The sequence below is a fragment of the Petaurus breviceps genome, unplaced genomic scaffold (assembly GCF_028583685.1).
Source record: "Petaurus breviceps papuanus isolate PSGF00001 unplaced genomic scaffold, PetGlider_PUasm1.0 90424, whole genome shotgun sequence".
Taxonomy (NCBI): domain Eukaryota; kingdom Metazoa; phylum Chordata; class Mammalia; order Diprotodontia; family Petauridae; genus Petaurus; species Petaurus breviceps.
In genome coordinates, this window is record NW_027187247.1 from 1,997,558 (window position 1) to 2,019,725 (window position 22,168).

Genomic DNA, 22,168 nt, shown 5'->3' on the forward strand with positions numbered 1-22,168 from the left:
TTTCTTTCTTTCTTTCTTTCTTTCTTTCTTTCTTTCTTTCTTTCTTTCTTTCTTTCTTTCTTTCTTTCTCAATTTTTCTCTCTTCCTTTCTTCTTCACATTTCATAAAGATTTTTCTAGATTTCTTTATATTTCTTTTATTTGCTGGGCCTTGGTTGCATCATAGTATCAATTACATTAATGGTCTGTAATTTTCTTGATCATTCCCCTACTTTGGGACATTTAGGTAGTTTCCACTTTTTTGCAATTATGTAGAATACTGCTATAAACACTCTTTGAACAAATAGTTCTCTGGTTTGTTTTGATAATGTCCTCAATGATCATGCCCAACAAGGACATAATTAACTTAAATGCATTCACAAAATGGCATTGTGGAGACAACATGGCTGCAGGAACTTTCCAGTCAGGGCCAAAGATGACAGAGTCCAAAGCAGGAGTTTCAGATGCCTGTCGGCTCCAGTCTGAGATTCCTTGTGTGACTGGAATTCCTTCCTTTAGCCTTCTGCACCACGCCTTCCTCAGTGTCTTATCTTCTCCGATTCCAGTTTTATCAGCACAATCCAACTGAATGCTGCCCTTGGCTCCAATAGGAATGTGTTTGTGACTCATACAAGCCAACACCTGGGCTATTCAGGAAACCAGCTTCTAGTAGGAAAGGCAAAGACCTACTCTCAGGTTATCAGGGTTTCTAAGAGCTCCAAAATGATATTGGTTGCCATATACAGCTTATGGAAAGAAAATTTTCATTTAAAAATAGCATATAGCATATTTCTATCATTTTTACATTTAACACTTCAATATTAATTTACTATTACATGATAATTCAATAACCTCTATTTATCAATGCTATTTGAGGTTGTATGGTACAGAATCCAGTTCTGCCAGCTTCTTATCTTCTCTGAGTCTCAGTTTCTCCAAAGTGGCAATAACATGACTTTCCTTGCCTACCCTGAAGAGGTCTTTGTAAAGATCAAATGAGATCAGTTTTGTGGGCTTTTTTCTTTTTTTTTTTGGTGGGGTGAGGGGGTTGGTTCTGTATTCCTGGTGTGGAAATTTTCCCTCCTGATGCAAATATGTCATTAATGCTGTAATTTATTGGCTTGGTTCCCAAGCACAAGAAATAACAAATTGATCTGCCCCTAGTCACTCACACAGCCAGTAAATATGTGTAAGAGACAGGGCTTGAACTCACATATTTCTGACTCCAAAGTCAAAGTGCTATTATTCTTCCCACTTTAAAGATGAAAAGACTGAAATCTGAAGAGGTTTAGTGCCTTGCCTGAGGTAACACAGCTAGTAATTGTCAAGGGTACAATTCAAACCCAGGTCTTGCTGACTCCAAATCCAGGGCTCTTTCCACTATTTCGGGCATAAACATAACATGAACAAAAACTCAAATGCAGAAACAAGCTTGGGAAATTCACAATGCAGAAAACAGCCTGACTAGATGAGTAGAGAAGGTGCATCACGGAATCAGAGAATCTGCAGTTCGAGATGTGTGTGGGGTGGCCAGGTTTTGAAAGTCATAGATATGTAGATTTAATTGATTTAGACAATTTAGCAAGAAATAGAGACCCATGGAAGATTTCTGACCTGTGACATAAAACCGGATGAAACTGGAGTTAAAGCAAATATTGTCTGGCTGTGGTAGGTAGGGTGAATTGGAATGAGCAAAGGCTAGAATCAAGAGAGGTCAACTTCGGAGAGTGTTGCAATATTCCAGATACAAGGTCCTAGAGGCCAGACATTTTGAAAGAAGCAATAACAAGACTTGGTGCCCAGTGGGCAGTGAAGAATGAAAGGAAGGGATGAATCGAAGAGGACTACAGATTTGCAAGCTTGGTACTTGAGAAAAATAGTGGTGCCACTGAGAGAAAGAATGGGGAGAGAGGAGCTGCTTTGAGGGGTAGGGAGAGTAAGGAAGAGAAGCGTTCATTTAGAGACAGGATCATCAAACAACCTTAATGAAGTATCTACCAAGTGTACAACACTATGTTTGGTGTTACGGACATAAAGCAGACACAGTGCATTGGAGGGGATGGCAGGGAGTCCAAGTGAAGATATATTACAGGGAGATTTGTTAAAAAAAAGAAAAGGGAGGGGTCTATACAAAAAGAACTTTGAGGCTAACCCTAAGCTGGCCAGTTAGTCAACTAATTAGGATACTTCTATTTCTCTCGGGTAGATAAAATGCAGGATATTCAGCTATTCTCCATTATGTTCATTAAAAGCATCATAAAATCTTTATGTGTTTTGCTATAGTTCTCAGAGACTTCTGGAACTTATGTGAGTATTTCTACTCACTATAAGAATTGTCTCTGGGGCAGGCAGTGCCATAGTGGGTGGGTGGGGGTTAGGGTGGGGGTACGGGGTGGAGCAGGACAGGGCCAGGTGGTGCCTAGAACTGTACTGGTAATGTTTTGCTCTCCATCCACATAACCTCTGCCCCGGGCAACCTGGGAAACTTGTATACACCAAATCAGCATGTAAGACCAGGCCTTTAGTGGGAAGTGGGACTTAGCCACTCACACAGTCAGAGAAGAGAGTCAGCCTTTAAATTACACACTAACCTAATCTGAAAGAAGGAAGGAAACTGTTCAATTCATCCATTTGACAAACATTGATCAAGTTTCTGGCATGTATAACTGACATCCAAGGCTCTTCTCAACCTGGTACTGCCCTATCTTTAGAACCTCCTCTCATATTATTATCTTTTCTCAATGCTTCACTTAACTAAGTGGAAAAGCCTCTTCCCCCAAATATTCAAGCTTCCATCTCTTATTTCCTGGGTGTTCCCCCAATCTGTGATGCCTTCACCCACAGCCCTCCCCCCTCCCACTCTCTTTGCCTGTGGAAATCCTATCCAACTTCAAAGCCAGATTCAAACACCACTCCTACCTCACAATGAATTACCTTATTAGACATCACACAGCACTCAATTGTGCTACTTTGCAAAGGCATTTACATAATAGAGTTTTATAGACTGTTGTGTGTTTATGCCTTATTCCCTTTTCAATTTAATTAGATTCCAAATGCATTGATTAGGTTCTGTTCACCACACCCTGCTAGGCACTCAAAATGAAAAACAGTCCCTATAGTCAAGAAGTTTACATTCTATGTGGAAATATGTTTAATATGACTATACATGTATAGCCCATATCACATTACTTGCCATCTTGGGGGAGGGGGGAGAGGAGGGAGGGAGAAAAAATCTTTGGAGCTCAAAATCTTATAAAAATGAATAGTGAAAACTGTCTTTACATGTAATCAGAAAAAAATAAAATATTATTAAGTGGAAAAAAATTTTTAAGATCCAGAAATAAAATTATACTTTCTTTAAAAAAAAGTTTATATTCTATCATAGGCTGCTCTAGACTATAAGCTCTTTGAGAGTAGGACTTTTAAAGTTTTTGCCTCCTTCAGACCTAGTAAGTGTTGTACGCATAATTACTGCTTAAAAATTTTTTAAAAATTGTATTGCAAGGTACTGTGGGGAACAGATGCTTTCAAACTTTAATATATCTATGATCTTATCCATGTGGGTATATCTGCAGAGATAGGGATTCCAACTCATTCATTCCCTCTCATCCTATACAACACCTGTCCATGTTCTCCCATAAATTCTACCCAGGTGACCCGCCCAACATGCTGCAAACCTTCCTCTAGCTCTATGGAGATTGCATAAATATTGTCCTCTTGCTATGAGATTGGCTCACCTTCTCTGGTTAGACCTGTCCCTGATGACATAATCTACACACGTCTCTTGCATAATTCTTAGTTGGTAAAGTGTTATAGCCAACTCACGCCCACCATGTATCTTTCCACTGCCCTCTGGGTGACCCCCAACTTTAATCTTTGAAGACTACGGTATGTCATGGTAAACAAGTATATGTTACAATAAATACTAGAAGAATATGGTTGTTTAAAACTAGATCTTTGTTCTAGGCGTAAGCCTGGAATCATTAGAAACACTATGTAATTTCCCAGGGGCAGTCTAGACTACTCTCTTTCTCCTCTTCAATTCTGGACTATTCTTGTACAGTGTCTCTCTCCAATATATATACCGACAAACCAGTTCTGTGGAATAGCCATACAACCATGTATCATTTAGGATAACAGTAATTTTTCATCACTTGGTTTCTTCATCATGGATAGTTTGTTTGAATGCTTTTGAGTGATGGTGGATCTCATTAAGGCAGTTATCAGACATTTCAAGGCTTGATGCAGTAAGGATCAGGACAATGTCATCTGAAAACAGGGGCACCTGAAAGATTTGGCTATCTGTAGGGAATCTTTCTTCCATCTGGACTCTGTGCTAGAATCATCCGTGATGGTGACAAAAGATCTTTGGCAAGCCTGTTTTCTTCCTTGTTTCATATTTATAATAAGATGTCTATCTAATAAGGTTTTCTCTGTGCAGTGGATAGAGCACTGAGCCTGGATTCAAGATGACCTGAGTTCAAATCCAGCCTCAAGCACTTACCAGCTGTGTGACTTTGGGAAAGTCACTTACCCTCTATTTACCTCATTTTCCTCAACTTTACAATGAGGATAACACCCCCCTTCCAGGGTTGTCATAAGGACCAAATGAGATCATATTTATAAAGTGCTTAGCCCATAGTAGGCACTATATAATACTATTATTATTAGCTATTATCTTTCCAGGATTTTGCACGATTTTGACATATTCACAGGATATGTCACAAGGACATATATTCACAAGGATCCTTCTCCAGCAAAGTGTCCTTAAGGAGGCATTTTACTCTACATTATTACAAACACTTTTCTAATCAACAAATGACAAGCAAAGAGACCTTTCAGTCAACTTGTGATTGTAAAGATGTGGCCATCTATTGAGTGCCATTTATGAAAACCTACCTGTTCTTTTCTCATCTCATCTCATCTAGGATGCACTTGGTATATACATCGATTTTTCTCATAAGAACCTTGCATGTCTGGGAAATAAACAGGTAAAAATTTAGTCCTTGTTCTCAAAGAGGTTATAATATAGTAGGACAAAAAATATTTGCCTTCTTCCCCCAAAGTGGGAGAACAAGTTTAGAAAGGGACCCTGGAAGACAGCAAAAAAGACATTTCACATTCAGATTTAATTTAATGCAACAGAAAGCTACCTGTATGCAAACCTCAGTGTTGGGTACTAAAGATACAAAGGCAGAATGAAATAGTACTTGCCCAGGAAGGGCTTTTATTTTGCTGGGGAGGGGTACAACACTACAGAGATAAGCATAATTGGGCAGGGTATGATGCAAGCAAAGACAAAGAACTCTAGGAATATTGGGTGAGGGAGGAAGCACTCAAAGCTGAATGCATCACATAAGGCCATTATACCAGGTCCATCATGTCCTGATGTACTCTCTCTTTCTACCTTTCTGATAACCCCTTTCCATTTTGGTTTGCACATCTGGATTTTGCTTTAGTGAATTTTCTGAAAGTAAGGCACTGGGATAAATGTTATTAAATTTTTTTTCTAAATAGGAAAATGTTTAGATAAAACCAGTGACTTAGATTCTTAAATATGTAGGACAGTAGAGCCTCTTATCCATCTTCAACAAAGATAAGTAAATAAGGTCCTTTGCCCCAGAATAATTACAGTTAATAAACCAGATCTGTATAGTGTTTTCCCATGAGATGTCCATGCCTGAAGCTGCCAGTGGCCTCAAAAAGTCCCTTTCAAGGCTCAGATTCAATCTGGCCTGCTTACATTAGTGTTAGAAATGTTCAAATTCCTTAAGAGTCTGACTAATATGGAAGATCTTTAATAAACTTTTTTTATTTTGGCTGAAAAAAAAATCCCTTGCAAAGAGCTTGCATTTGTCTATGCCCTGTTGAAGGTATTGTGTACAATGAGTAGTATTGTGAAGTCCTCAAAGTTTTTAGAAACTCCAGTCTCCTTTACCACCTGAAAGGAGGCTTTCCTCTCTTTCCTGCCACCTTTCTGATTCCCTGGGTTTCTACAATCCATTAATTTAATATAAGTAGAAATGACTCCCAGAGGTCATTTAGGCTAATGTGGGCTGTCTTTCTCCTTTAAGCCCTCCTCCTATCAGTCTGGTCAAAGGTTGGTCATATCAATCAACAAACATTTATTGAGTGTCTACAATGGGTCAGATAATACAAATGCAAAGAATGAAACCATCCCTACTCACAAGAACTAACATTCTAAGGGATAAAAGCATGAATGACTTTCAAAGCTTGGGGATGAACTTTAGCTTATTTTCCCTGATCTACTAAATGTGTGTTTTTGGTTTTTTAGCCATAGCCCCTACACACTATCCTTTCTGAAACTCAAGGCTTGTCTCTTCTTTTAAACTTCTTAAAGTTTGGGTTTTCCACATATATCCCTACCCTTTTCTCCTCACTCTCCTCCACTGCTAGGCACTACCATGATTCTGTTTTCAACTAGTCACTTCCTTTATTTAGGCTTCAGTTTCTCATCTATAAAAAGGGAAATTAAATTACATAATGTCTAAGATCTCATCCACAGCCTTATAGCCCAGCATTTTTCGTACTTGAAGTCTTATTATTCAGAATTTGGGGCTGCTCCTTTTGTCTAGGAATAGGGAAACAAGGAACAGTTAGACATGGAGCTCAAGAATTCCTTAGATGATGGTATCTTGGGGTAGGGTACATAAAGGATCTGGGAACATGGAAGGAAGCATGGAAGGTAGGGGTAGAGAACTGGCTCTACCAGCTGTTGGTAGAGTGTTGGAAGAGTGAGATCTGGCTATTATGTGTAGTAAGTAAGCTTTGGCCTCACTCTCTCAGAGGGCTACAACTCCCTCTAAGGATTCTAGAGGGTTTGAGATGTCTGTTCTCTAATTCCAATGTCATGAGATCCCCCAGTTCTATTCCTTAAGGTGCCAGTGACCAGTGCCTCAGTTCCCTTCAACCATTTAATATGAATTAGCTTTTACAAAGGGATATTTACTTCAAAAATACAGCAAGAACAAAAATACAAATACTTCCTCTTAACATCTCAACCACAAAGCTACAAAAATAGAAAAATTGCAAGCATAGGTAGAAGTATCCAGAAAGATAAAATCATGACTCCATTAAAGTATAAAAGCAAAACCCATAGGACCTAGTACAATAACGACTTCATAATGAATTATGTGTCAGATGAATTTTATTGTAAGTTTTATTCCAGTGTAACATTAAATGTTATCCATCTATGATGAGTAGCTGTATTTGGTAAGCTGCATCTTAACATCACCCTTTCTCCTAGGTCATTTCTGTCTGTGAGAAGAATGGGCTCAGATGTAATTCAGTTCCTATGTAACACTGGTTCCACCAAGTTTAAGTGCAGATGTGGCATGACTATTGATTGAGTTCTAATCACAGCTGCTGTTGTTCATCTTTTATTTCTGAAGAGGATCCCTGGAATCATTGGGTGATATCTTGACTTACCCACAAATTGGATTTAAGAGAGGTAGAGTTGACCAAAGTTTTCAGCCTCACTCTCTTTTCTAGAGTCACTGAAGTCCAGTGGCAGGACAAAAGTCAAGCAACTGGCGATGGCCCAGGATGCCGTATCCACTGCATTGTGTTTGACCAAACTCTAAGCACTCAGTAACTGCTTCAGCCATCTTTGTGACCGTTGGGACAAATTGTCCTCATCCACTCATTCTGCCAGGGAAAATCTTCATGTTCTTGGGATAGACATCCCACTAACTCACCAACAGTTCTGAGGCCTGTTGGTTACTCTTTAATCTCAGCTACCATTGGTCTGGATCTAGAATATCACTTCTGACTGTCACTCATTGTTTCTTGGGGCATTGATACTGTTAGGACTCCAAAACTTGGCATGAACTCTGGCTCCCAGACTCTTAAAAATTTGTTTCCTTGACCTTTCAAAACTCACAATATTGGAGCCTCTAGACTAATCTTTACCTAAAACAAAAAATAACAGGGAAGAAAAGGACTGAGACCCATTTTCAAAAGACTACATATCATCTTCAGGGAAGGGAAGACCCAAGATCTCCCTCCCATTCTTCCTCACCAGACACCGTCAGTGAAAAAGACACACCAAGAGAGAATAAAGACAGTAGCTGAGTCCAAGTAAGGCCTTTGTGAAGATACCCCCTCAGCTGCAGCTCCAAAACCATACCATACCCAAAACAGTTACAGACTGTCTACACCTGCTCCAATGTTTCTCCAAATCATTTCCATTATACATTATCATAACTTTCCCAGAAATGAACTCCCAGTCTTCCACATAAGGAGAGGTCATTAGAGATGTTTTGCAAATATGCCAATGTCCATTACATATGAATGTCAATAGTTGTATGTGATAAGGATCAAAGTGTAAAAGAGTAGGTATTGTTTCATTCCTGGTATTTCAAGGTATGCCCAGAATCTAGCACCATATAGTACGCACTCAACAAATACTGGTTTTTTGATGATACCAGAGAAATGAATGAAGATGAAGATTTAATAAAGGAAAGAAAAAGGAAAAACTTGGTTTTACATTATGAGTACTACTATTTATAACCACTTATGTAAAATACTATTTATGCCAAATTACTCTATAGCCAAAGGTTGACCACCAGACAGATAATTTGGCCACCACATAAACCATGAAACCTACAAAAATAGAGAGGGTAGAAGTATCCATACAGACAAAATCATGACTTCATCAAGTACGAAAGCAAAATCTACAGTACAAAGCACAATAATGACTATTCATAATTAAATATATATCATATTAATTTTGTGCATTTTTTTCTATTATAATACTAAGTACTATCTATTTGTGGTCAGTAGCTATATTTTGTAAGTTAAATAGCAAGACTTAGGTCATCTATTAACATCTTTTATAAAAAAAAAATAGTGGGGAACAATGCCTCTCAGAAAAAAAAAATGAAGAGGAAAGGTATAGATGTTAGTACCTGGACTCAGACAGTGGGAAAACAGGCCAGCCTTCAAGAGTCCAAGATTTGGAATCCAGACAAGCCAGTAGGGTGAGCTAGGAGTTAGCCATCCAAGTGTGCTCACATATGTACATCAAGATGTGAGTTTGGAAAGAAAATATGAGACCAAAAGATCACTCCAGAGAGAAAAGACTATTGGGATGGGAATATCCTAAGACCTAAGTAGAGGGTTCCTAGAGCCCCAAATACAAAAATGCATATTCAGTCAGGAATAGGGCAAGCAATTAGTAGAAGTTCAAAATGGCTCTGGAACCACAGTTCCAATAAGCAAGTGAATTGTCAGAGAGGTTTTGTGGCAAACTGAAACAATCATGGGTTAGGCGTCTTAAAAAAAAAAAAAAGCACAGTCTGAACTACTGATATATTTTTTTAAAACCCCATGAAATAGTAGAGAGAGTAATGAATCAGGTTACCTATTATGTGTCAGGTAATCAATAATCAGTAAACATTAAATGCCTACTATGTGCCAGGCACTGTGCTAAGCATTAGGACTCAAATACTGCCCAAAGTGAGAACTGAGGAGATATCTGAACTGAGCTCTCTCCTTAAATGGAAGTTTGGGGCTCATGGTCCTGTCCTCCAGTCAGAGAGACAGGACAGAGAGAGTCGAGGCAGAGGGTAGTGATGAGGTACAACCAGGTGAGGAATGAGAGTCTAGCCCAGCACTGGGCTCATAGTAGATGCTTAGAATATGTTTATGGTTGATTGAGTCATTTACTGATAGACTGATTAGGAGCCAGACAATCTGTATTCAAATATTACCCCCTCTACTGATTACCTGTGGGTCCTTAAGAGAATCACTTCCCTTCCTCAGAGGTCAGTTTCTCATATAAGGAAATAATTGAATTAGATGGTTTCTAGGGTCCCTTCCAGCTCTAAATCCCATATGGACAGGTAAAAGGAAAGGAGCCAAAGTTATGCCCAGGAATGCTTGAAGCTAAGGCAAATTAGTTGGGAAGGGGGTACAGTGCCAATAGTGGTGCAGAGTTCAACACTGGTTATAGTCATCTCAGGAGAATGAGCAACCAATCCCCAAGAATTGGAATTGAAAAGGAAGGTGGTTCCTTAGAGATGGAGTCCATGGCAAAAGAATCCTACAGGTGATAACAGTTGGTGGCAGAGGACCATGAGATTATGTAGCTGGGATTGCAGTTGTCACAGGGAGGAAATCCTACCTCCATATTGGTGCTTAGGAACAGAACTCTGGTTGTCCCATGCTAGACTGTAGTCTCCAAGAGCCAGACTACCTTGATACTGTGGGGGAGAGAGGCTAAAATTGAAAAGACTCTCTCTATCACCCCCTGGTTAGGAATAGAATTGGTCTCAGAGAATGCAGCGAGGCTGTATCAATGGATGAGAGTTGAATTCATCATCTAATTATTGTCAGAATTAGAAGGGTGTGGGGGTCAGGGAGCCAAGTAGACAATTACAGTTTTCCTATCCCTAGGAAATGGTACCCAGAGTCCAAATTTGAGACCTAGCAGCAGTTTCAGCATTTTATTTACTCTTAACCATCAGGAGAGTAGATGTTTGGGAGAAGTTTAAGGGGGAATTTGAAAATCACAGAATCTCAGAACTGGAAGGGACCTTAGAGACCATCTAGTCTAAGCTATACTTGACTGGAAATCCCCTCTACAACTTCTCCACTAAGTAGAAATTCTACCTATGCTTGAAGATATTTAGAGGGGAGGGCAAAGCCAAGATGACTGAGTAGCCAGAAGAAATGTAGCTGAATTATACCCCACAACTTCTCCAAGGAGGTCTAGAAAACACATCAGACTACATCCTGATCAGGAAGTCTAAGAAAAACACACACACACACACACACACACAGTGAGTCATTTTTCCAGCCCAGATCAGCACAGAAAGACAGACATGTCTGTGGACATAGCATAGGGTTTAGCCAGGAATGAAACAAAGAACATTCCAGCATGGAGAAAATCTATGTACAAGGAAAAGAAAAAGTCCCAAACCCAACAGAGAGGGGTATAAATTTGTGCAAGGCTCAGAAAGAGGTGCCAACTGGTAGCTCTGCTGCTCACTATGTAAATCCAGGTCACAGATCCAGGGCTGACTGAGGATGGGATCTGTGCTTAGGAATATTATTACAGGCTGAGGAGGTTGTAGGCCCTCAAATGTGTGTTGAGCTTGGAACAAATTCAGAAGCAAGCAGTAGCTGTGTGGTAGTGACCCAAAAAACTGAGTGGGGCAGGAGTGTCTTAGTTCCAGCTTCTATCCCAAAGGGAAGCCCACAGTGGAAAAACTGGGGCAGAAATACCAGATCAAGGAGAAACCTACAATATTATCATTCATTCTGAACTTGCAGAGTTTTCCGGCTGTCTGATACTAGATGAGTCCACCAGTAGTCTACTAAAAGTCCAACCAGGGCAAGACCACAAGAGTGTTACTCAGACCCAAACTCAGATCAGGAACTTGTAAAACTCAGACCAGATAAGGAGCAATCAGGTTTTTCCAGGGATCAGACCATTTTGAAAGTACTGAAAGCTTGTAGGTCTCTAGCCTGAGCTGTCCTTGAGATCATGAAATGACACAACACTCAAAATCTTAAGAAAACAGTAACAGGAGCCTATGTTTCACAAGGTCAGCATAGACATTCCCTCCAGAACTGTGCAGAGCCTGGCCCTAATATAAAGTCCAAAGTCAGGAAATAAACTGGAAAAAATGAGCAAACCAAAAGAAGAATCCTACCCAAAAAGGCTATTACAATGACAAGGACACTTAAGACATGAACCCAAAAGAAGATAATAACTCCAAAACATCTATAAGCAAAGTCTCAAAGGAAAACACATCTTGAACACAAATTCAACTAGAACTCCTAGAAGAGATGAAGCAAAAGTTGTTTTTTTTAAGAGTTAAAGAAATATTTTTCTTTCTTTTTTTTTTAATGAACTGAGAGCACCATGGAAGAAAGAATTGAAAAGGGGGGGGGGGAGAACAAAAGAGAGATTATATGTTAATTAAAAAAATGGAAAAAGAATTAACAGCTTGGTGCAGGAGGTATGAAACCTTACACCAAACTCTGAAAATTAGAATGGTCTAAATAGAAGCTAAGGACGTTATTACAAGAAATATCAAAAACAAAAAAAGACTAGAAAAGAAATAAAAGAAAATTTAAGGCATCTTATAACAAAAACAATTGTCCTGTAAAACAGTTCAACGAGAGGTCATTTAAGAATACTTAGACTACTACCTGAAATCCATGACCAAAAAAAGAGCTTAGACATATTTCAAGAAATCTTAAAAGAAGACTGCCCTGATCTCTTAGAGCTAGAGACAAAGTGAAAATATAAAGAATCCTGGTTACCTCTTTTTTTTTAAAAAGCAATTGGAGTTAAGTAACTTGCTCAAGGTTACATGGCCAGTTATTTCTGGGTGTGGTGCTAAGTATCTGAGCCTGGATTTGATCCCAGGTCATCCTGACATTGGGGCCACTGCTCTTACTGTGCTACCTGGCCATTCCCTGGTTACCTCTTGAAAGAAACTCACCCCAAAAAACTTTGAGGAACATCATAGCCAAAATCTGGAGCTTCTGGAACAAAGAGAAAAATAATTCAAGTACTTGAGGAGTCATAATCAAAATCATGCAGCAACCACTATAAAGGAATGGAGAGCTTGGAATACCATATACCAGAAGGCAAAGGATATAGGTTTACAATCAAGAATAATTTATGCAACAAAACTGAGGATAAGTCCATGGCTGGAGGGAATGGGGGGAGGTTGGGGGGCAGGAGAGAATGAGCCTTTATTGAATGGAGGATTTCCAAACATTGCCAGTGAAAGACTAGTACTTCATAGAAACTGTTAAATGCAAATGCTGAAACCAAGAGAAACTCAAAGAAGGCAAACATGAGCAAATAATCATAAGGACTAAACAAGAATAAATTGTATATATTCTAATATGGGAATACTATTTATGCATCCTTTCAGAAACCTTGTGCTCTGAGCACCTATTATCATTGGGATCATAGAGTCTAATTAGGCAAAGGGCCTCAGAGTAGTTATGTTATGTTCTGATGATCTTGAAGAATGGAAAAAGAAGGAAAGAGGAAAATATTTAGAGAAGGGCAGAGGGAGAGGACTGGGAGAAATTATCTCATTATTGTGTAGAAGTCTATGCCAAAAAGGAGGAAGGGGTGGGGGAATGGCTAATACTTTTAAAAATCTGAGTACAGAGGATGGAAGAAGAAACATGCTGCTCACCTATTGCCAGGAAGTCGATGGACTTAAAATACAAAATAAGACAAGCATATTTGGAAGTGACTAGAGTGTTTGTCTCAATGGACTATGCACAATTTGTCATGAAGGTTTTACTTTTACTTTAAAAATTGTTTAATTGTCAGACAGTTGGGAGGGAGAGAAAATAAAAATAATTTTCTAAAAATAAAGTAAAAGGAAGGATACTCTAAAAATCCAGCTTATAAGCAGTTTAAATATTTTAGTGAAAGATTCAAAATTACTATCTTCCTTCAAGGTATAGCTCAACTACCATGTGTACCATGAAGCTTTTCCTTGATCTCCACCCCTTCCCAGTTGTTAATACTCCCTCAAATCATTTTCTAATTATTTCACTGTATACTTGCATTTTCCCTATAAAAAGTAAGATCAAATCTTCAAAGAAGGGATCATTTGCTCCTCCCTATCAAAATGCTAGAACAAACAAGGTGGGGCACTAGACACTTTCTCCAGACCCTATTAATTCTCAAAAACTCTCTAAAAGAAGAATAATGTGTCAGACATAGAACAACTACAGCTGAATACACAGGTCAAAAGAATAAGAACTCTGACACGAAGAAATTCTTTTAAATTAACACCAGAGAATACTAATCCTTAAAATGCTTATTCAGCATCCCTTCCCCTACCAACTCCAACTCCTAGCACTTACAAACTGATCCAGGCTTGTACTTGGGGCTTATATTGAGAATCCTTTCTGCTACAGGGACTTTTCTGTATAGCTTGATCCTTTCTTGATTCCCCACCATTCTCCCCATTCCACCACCTCTGTCTCCCACAAGCAAACACTAATTCTCTTTAGTCAACTGAGGAGAAAGTGTGTGTGTGGGGGGAGAGTTTGTCGGCTTCTGCCTAGGGAATACCCCCTAAGATTCTGACTGGATATTCTGAAAAAAAAAAATCAGCAGATGATGATTCAACCCAGTCACAGAAAGAAAGGAAGAATTAAGAGAAGAATTAGGTCAGGGAACTAGTGTCAGAGGTTGTACTGGATCTGATGGAAAGGGGACAGAATTCCAATTGAAGTCAGTCCCATTGCTTCAGAAACTATTAAGGGTCTGTCAGGCCATTGAACACTAAATCACCCAACATGGGAAGAGGCTGAGGCAATTTTGCAGTTCAGTGCAGGGGTGAAGGTGAAAGGCAGAATCGATAGGGATACACAATAAAAGAGGAACCCAACCAAAAAGGAGGAGGAGACATAAAATTAGTAACAGAAGAATATAAAGAAAAAAAAAGTCTAACACTATATAAATAAATAATGAAGGAAAGAAGGAAAGAAAGAAGGAATGAAAGAAAGAAGGAAAGAAAAAAAGAAAGAAAGAAAGGAAGGAAGGAAGGAAGGAAGGAAGGAAGGAAGGAAGGAAGGAAGGAAGGAAGGAAGGAAGGAAGGAAGGAAGGAAGGAAGGAAGGAAGGAAGGAAGGAAGAAAGGAAGGAAGGAAGGAGAGATAGAAGACTGTGACCCAGTAAAAACCCAGAGTATTTGACAAAAATTGCTGGGGAAACTGGAAAGAAGTTTCTCAGAAGCTAGGTATAAATCAACATCTCACATCATATGCCAAAATAAGGTCAAAATGGGTACGTGATTTATACATGAAGAGTCATATCACAAGCAAATTAGGGAACATGGAATATTTTACCGGTTAGATCTATGCATAGGGAAGAATTTATGACCAAACAAGAGATGGAGAACATTATGGGAAGTAAAATGGATATTTTTTATTACATTAAATTAAAAAGGTTTTGCACAAACAAACCCATTACAGCCAAAATCAGTAGGAAAGCAGAAAACAGGGGAAAAAAATGTTACAGCAAATTTCTCTGATCTAAAGACACCATATCTCCTGAGGTTCCACCTCACACCTCTCAGGTTGGCAAATATGACAGAAAAGAAAAATGATAAGTGTTGAAGGGGATGTGGTAAAATAGGAACACTAATGTGCTGTTGGTGGAATTGTGAAATGATCCAACCATTCCAGAGAGCAATTTGAAACTATGCCCAAAAGGCTATGAAACTGTGACTCTTTGACCCAGCAATAGCATTACTAAGTCTGTATTACCAAGATTTTTTTTTATTAAAGGTAAAGGATCTAAGGGGCGGCCAGGTGGCTCAGCGAGTAAGAGCACTGGCTCCAGTGTTGGGATGACCTGGATCAAATCTCGGGCTCAGATACTCAGCACCACACCCAGAAATAACTGGCTGTGTAACCTTGAGCAAGTTACTTAACCCCAATTGCTTCATTTAAAAAAAGGTAAAGGATCTATATGTACAAAAATATTTGTAACAGCTCTTTTTATGGTAGCAAAGAATTAGAAACTGAGGTGACATCCATCAGTTGGAAAATGACTAATCAAGTAATACACGATTGTGATACAATACTATTGTGCTATAAGAAATGGCAGGCAGAATGCTTTCAGAAACATGGAAAGACTTATATGAACTAATAATGCAAAATGAAGAGAGTAGAACCAGGAGAACATTATATATAGTAACAGCAAAATTGCATGGTGATCAACTGTGAACAACTTAGCTATTTTCAGTAATACAATGATCTAAGACAACTTTAAAGGACTCATGATGAAAAATGCTATTCCCCCTCCAGTGAAAGAACTGAGTCAGAATGAAGATCAAAGCATACTTTAAAATTTTTTCTTGCTTTTTGGGTCTGTTTTCTTTTGCAACATATCTAGTATAGAAATTTGTTTTGCATGATAGCACATGTATTACCTATATTAAATTGCTTGTATTCTCAAGGGGCGGGGGTGAGGAGAAAGGAAAGGAGAGAATTTAGAACTCAAAATTTTTAAAAACAAATGTTAAAATGTTTTATATGTAATTAGAAAAAAAAATTTTAAACCAGAAAATTTAAAAAAATCAATAGAGGATCCTAAAATTAGGAGAGCTAAATGCTAAACACTAAAAAAAAAAAAATTATAAAGCTCTTTTAGCAACTATCATAGGATGAAGGAACCAAGCCTTCATGAAACAATATCTTATGGCATACCAAAAAGAGAGCATGGAAAAGCAATAAGAAATTCCAGGATGTTCGAATGGAATCCATAGGAAAATAAATTAGGAATAAAGATGTCAGAATATATCTCTCAATGCGGAAATTAAAAAAAAAAACCTTGATTAGTAAATTTTGTAAAATTGAATCCATAGAGTAGCACTTTCTCAAAGAAGTCAAAAAGATAATAAAAGATTGGAATAAAAATGCTGATGTGAAAGAAAATCCAGCAGAGCTGAAGCAAAAGGCATCAATATTAAAAGAATGTCTGATCTCTAAACAAATCAAAACCATTGCCCTCAAAGATACACAGAAAAAAAACAAAAAACCCGTATATGTAGCCCTCATACATATTTTGTATAGATAGAATAATAGACATTAGATTGGCAGTTTTTTCTCAGTGATTTTTTTTCTTTGTTATCAATAAGGTCAGCGATTTCTCCCTCCCATTTTTTAATCTCTTTCCCCCTCTTTAGATACCTCGTAAATCATAAGGACATTGCCTTCACAACTGTATCACCTAAAGTAAAAATATTCTCTATACTTATTTGGTTCAATTTAGTTGTTTTTCCTACCTCTTTTTTTCTTCAGTATCATTTCTAATTCCTATGTGTCCTTAGGGACTGTGATTTCAGGATTCAAGTGTGGTGGTTCCACGGTCTTTGATGGAGAAAACATTTTGTCATAATAGTTTTTTAAAATCTTTTCCATTTTTTTTTCTTGTTTGTTGTCCTTGTCCCAGTTTCACCCTTGGAATGATTTTGTGTAATTGCATATACTGCCAAACTTCTTTTAAACTGGTAAAGCTTCTGACTGAAATTATTATAGTCAGTGTCAATGTAATTTCTATCATACATTTCCCATCTTATTTTCAAATTTCAATGGCTTATCTAAATAATTCAGATAATAATTAAATTAAATAACAATTCAGATAATAATTAAATCTCTTAATTTTACTCCATATCTTTTTCTTATTACTATCCATTATTCTTAATTACTATAGAATCTTATCTTGCCTGTCAGTAAGTCAATAGTCTGTTTTTGCACAAACATCTGACTCAAAGATAAATTCTATTTCCATAGTCAGTCTTTTCCTATCTGTTAAAATGGAGCCAATTTCATCTCCTGTGATGTTATTTAGTGCTTTCTATATCCAACACCTCTAAATTATTATTATTATTTTAAAGAATGTGCTCATGATATAGAGGATTCTTTATAATTTATATGTCTCAGGTCTCTCATTGCTTTCCCTTGAATCTTATTTTCCCATATATTTCTCCCCATTCTCTTTTTCCCACTTTTATATTGAAGACTTTAGGTATCAGAGTCTGTTGATTTGGTTTGTAAAATGTTTCATCAAATTCTTCATATAAGGTCTCTCTCATTTTGTCCTCAGCAAACTATATTGGTGTGTAAGTTTCAGTTATTTGCATGGTGGCATTTTTTGGGAAACATTTATTAGTACTATGATATATCATGATAAAATGTCCCATGACATTTGGGTATATGATAAAACTCCCTCTGCCCATTCCTTTTTTTTCCTTTCCAAGGGGAACTTGTGACTCAGCCTTCCATTTAACTGCTTTCTAGTTTCAAGACTGTGGAAATTAACATGATTCAGTACCTCCAGGAATATGTCCATTCATTGATCATAGGACAAGGATATCATATTTAGAGGCCTAAAAACCAAATTATAGTTTTCTGACAGTCTAAATATTGTGTGATTCTTAGTGTTCTTTGCTCCCTTTCTATCCTTTTTGCCATCATCATTGCAGAAACAGAATGGGGCTACAAAGGACTGAGAGTCATTTAAAATATTAGTTTCATGATTGATCCCCAGGGCCAAAAAACTTTGATCACAAGATGACCAGCCTATGATTGATATACCCCTCTGTGATTAGCTTAGCTTAGAAAACAGACTTGATCTCTTCCTGGGGTCCTATGCTAAGCCTTCTCAACATGGTAGAATCTGCCAGAGATTCCATTCTATTAGCATGGCCTTTAAGAATACTACAATGGAGACGTTAACATTAGCACTTTTGTGGAGATTCAGAAAAAGGTCTTTGATGAAATATAGCACTCTTTTACACACACACACACACACACACACACACACACAACTACAACCTACTATTAGGTGCAATGGGAAAATACTAGAAACTTTCCAAATAAAATCAGGAATAAAACAACAGTACTCCATTTCATTGCTATTATTTGACATAGTTTTATAAATGCTAGCAAAATCAATAAGATAAAAGAAATTGCTAAAATGTTAAGATAGGCTAAGAGGAAACAAAAAAAATTCATATTTACTGATGAGATAATGCTTACTTATAAAGTCCTAAGAAATCAGCAAGTAACTGATTGGCAATAGCTTTAGAAAAGTTGTAGATTACAATATTAATCCATGAAAATCAACAGCATTTCTATTTAGCATAATAAAATTCATGAGGCAATGATAGAAAGGGAAATTCCATTCAAAGTAATTACACAATGCATAAAATGTCTGGAAGTCAATTTACCAATCTCTAGATAGAATTACAAAATGATGCTTAAAGAATTAAAGAACATTTTAAATGCCTGGAAGGCTATTCAAAACTATTTGTCACTGCTTAAAAAACAGTAAAGGCAATCAATGGAAAAGACTAGCCAAGGAAACATTAGAAATAATTAAACTCAGCCTGGTGTTCAATAAACTCCAAACCTATATGTTACTTAAGAATGGATTCCCTATTTGACAAGAATTTCTGGGAAACCTGCAACAGTTTTGCAGAAATCACAACAAATTTGAAATGGATCTGTGACCTAAATATTAAAGGTCGTGCCATAAAAGAGAGAGATAAACAGAAATAAAGTAGATCATATATGTTTTATAGTTATGGCTAGGGCATAGATTCTTAATAAAACAAGGGAAACAAGTGATTTTAGAAGATAAAGTAGATCATTTTGATTAGGTGAATTGAAAAGCTTTTGCATAAATAAATTTAAGGCAGCTTGGACAAGTGGAGAAGTGGTTGACTCTGAAAAATGTCATTTAATCAAGTATCTTTGATATAAATCTGATATCCAAGACATATAGACAACTAAAAGAAAGATATGAAGCCAAAAACCATTTTCCAATAAATAAAACATCAAGGGATATCAACAGTTCTTAAGAAGAATTGTGAGCTACTAACTATGTGTAGGGTAGCTAGGTGGTGCCCAGCCTGGAGTCAGGAAAACTCAACTAAGTGAATTCAAATTTGACCTCAAATACTTACTAGCTGTGTGACCCTTGGCAAGTCATTTAACTGTTTGTCTCAGTTTCTTCATCTGTAAAATTAGCAGGAGAAGGAACTGGCAAACCACTTCAGTATCTTTGCCCAGAAAATCCTAAATGGGGTCACGAAGAGTCAGACATGACTGAAACAACTGAACAAAACAAAAAACTATATGAAAGAATATTCCAAATCATTAATAAGAGAAATCAAATTGGCAACATGACAAAAGATGAGAATAGTCAATACCAGAGGAGTTTTTTTTCAAGAAGATCACACTAATGTTTTGAGTGAAACTGTGAAGTGGTCCATCCATTCTGGGAAATAATGTTGAATTTTGCAAAGAGAGTGATTAATGTGTCCATGCCTTTTGAACTAGAGATCCCAAAGCTTGGCATACCTGGACAGTGCCAGCATCTCAGAGAGAAGAAGATCCCCAAATTCAGTTATCTAGACAGAAAAGAGAGAGTATCTGAACAGCACCAGCCTTTTGAGAAATGTATTATAAATATGACCCTTGTAGCGGGAGATGCAGCAAGCAACTCAGTTATCATGTGAGGGGAACAAAACATCTAGATTTTGCCCTCTGATGTTATGGTGAATTACTTGAATAGTGCAGGTCCAATGGAAAGAGGGAAAATCCAAGGAGAGAAGTAGGGATGGGGAGTCCAAACCACGGGGCAGTGCTACATGTCAGGGAGACTATAAAGGGCCAAAACTGTGGGTTAGTGAGAAGAGAAGGGGGAAAATGTAATTTACCAAACAGAGAGGAGAGTTGTTCCTTTTCATAGACTATTGTATTATAGAGTTCTGCTTTCTACATTTGGCGAGGTGGAAAAAAGTTTATCCTGTATCCCATGCATGCATTATTACCTTGAATACTTATTGAGGGTCTAAGGCTCCCTTTGCCCATGTAGCCTGGTGTTAGGAATCTAGAGGATTGAAGAGTTCTTGGAGCTGTCAGGACATACTGCTTAAGCAATGGCAGGCTAGTCCATACCTATGTGACTACCATTCCTGCCTCTGCCCCACCTCATCCCTGGTCTTTCCTGAATTTATACAAGAAATTTGAGAAATGCAATCAGGAATGATCCTTCTGCAGAACACTTATCCTCTCCCTGGCCTTGCCTACTGAATTTGAAATCACTCCTGGTTCCAAGTAGCCCAACCCCAAGATGATGGTCAGTGGTATTTCCTGTGCAGTCAACCTGGACATTCCAGCTGTCAGGCTCCCAATAATACCAACCTGAAGAAGAACCTAAGGGAAATTTGTCAGATCCAGAGCTTGGCAAACCTGTCCAATGCCAGCACCACCCATGGTTGGCACTAGCTCAAATGACTTGACGTCTTCCACTGCCAGTCAGTCCCTGTGGGAGGGGGAAGTTCAAGAATGTCTGCAGAAAGAAAATGATCATGTACATTCTGCAAGCCTTAGACATTGGCACATTGGCCCTTATCCCATATCTGTCAGACCTCTCTCTACCTTTGCAAGCTGCCCTACCCCAGAATGGAGCTCCCCTTTTAAAAGGAGATTTAGCTTTTTTTTTTTCATACATAAACTGGAAAGTAGCTGCCTTCTTCCCTGGACCTGTAACATTTCTGAGACGGTAGCTTCTAGTTAATCCAGTCCCACCACTATGAGACTAGCAGTTCTGCATACCCAACCCTGCCCACGGGTCTCCTCCTTCATATTTGTAGCTGCATAAATTAGCTAGCTACTGGACCTTTCATTCTCAACTGTTTTTTAGGGATGTGTGGGATTTTTATTTAAGTGGAGTGGTTGGGACCTACTCTGTCTCTGATACACTTTGGCTCAGCCAGTGATCTCTTTTTTCAAGCTGAGATTTCTGCACCAAGATCCAGTTCCCACCCTCACTCCTCCAGGAACTCAAATTTGGTCTGTATCCCAAATCTCCATGACCCTAAAGCAGGATTATATTCCCTAGCACCCCACCCTCCACCAACCCAGCCCCAGCCACTACTTAATACCACTTAAGCAGCTGTCACCTCACCCCCTAGGGGACCCAACCTGCATCAAAGTTCACACCTGCCACACCCTCTGCAGGACCCAGCTTCCAGTACCCACTTGCCTTTGCTTCTGGAAGAAGCCCTTAGCAGGACAAGAGAAGCTGCACCAACCCTTCCGTTCTACATCAACCATTCGCTTTCCCTAGAAGAAGGACGAATCACAGACTGCAGTCTAAGGCACTTCCTCTGCTATGCAGAGCAGTCATTCCAGGGACCTAGTTCCCTGCTTTGGGAACAGGTGAATCACTAACTTTTCCAAAACAGACGGATGACACAAATCCCAGCAGTCCCCCACAGGAAACCTCCCAGGGTAAAGGGGGATGACACAAGTCTGGGTGGGGTTGGCCAGGGAGAAATGGGTGAGTGAATGAATACCCCACAGGGAGGGGTCCAATGAAGTCTGCCAAAAGAGCCTGTAAAAGGATAGTTCTTTGGTTAAATAATATATGAAGGTGATCTTATCAGGATGAGAGGGGGGCATAATCATCCCCAAAGGATGTATCTTCTGTGTCAACACTTAATGATGATTCTTCATTTTATCAAAGAATCCTTTTCCTTCCTTGACAGTCACACCAACTTGGACTCCTCCCTCCCTGGGGCCCTAGGGTTTGCCTCTACCCTCCAAGAAGGGTGACAAACTGCTGCTTCCACTCTTATCATCTCCATTTCTTAG

The 22,168-nt window shown here is 38.5% G+C and overlaps 1 long non-coding RNA gene across 7 annotated transcripts; it reads right to left on the minus strand.

Annotated features, from left to right (window-relative positions):
- Window positions 1-86: 86 nt before the first annotated feature.
- LOC138177513 (uncharacterized) lies at window positions 87-21,928 on the minus strand. 7 transcript variants are annotated; one of them, XR_011172523.1, is made up of 6 exons: window positions 21,558-21,928; window positions 20,714-20,861; window positions 19,868-19,917; window positions 19,471-19,582; window positions 4,878-4,954; window positions 87-644 (listed from the first exon to the last, which is right to left on the minus strand). It is a non-coding gene; the product is annotated as an uncharacterized lncRNA (long non-coding RNA). The 7 variants fall into 7 exon arrangements; XR_011172526.1 differs by lacking the exon at window positions 19,868-19,917 and having other exon boundaries at window positions 19,471-19,621; XR_011172525.1 differs by lacking the exon at window positions 19,868-19,917 and having other exon boundaries at window positions 21,558-21,923.
- Between the last annotated feature and the right edge of the window lie 240 nt (window positions 21,929-22,168).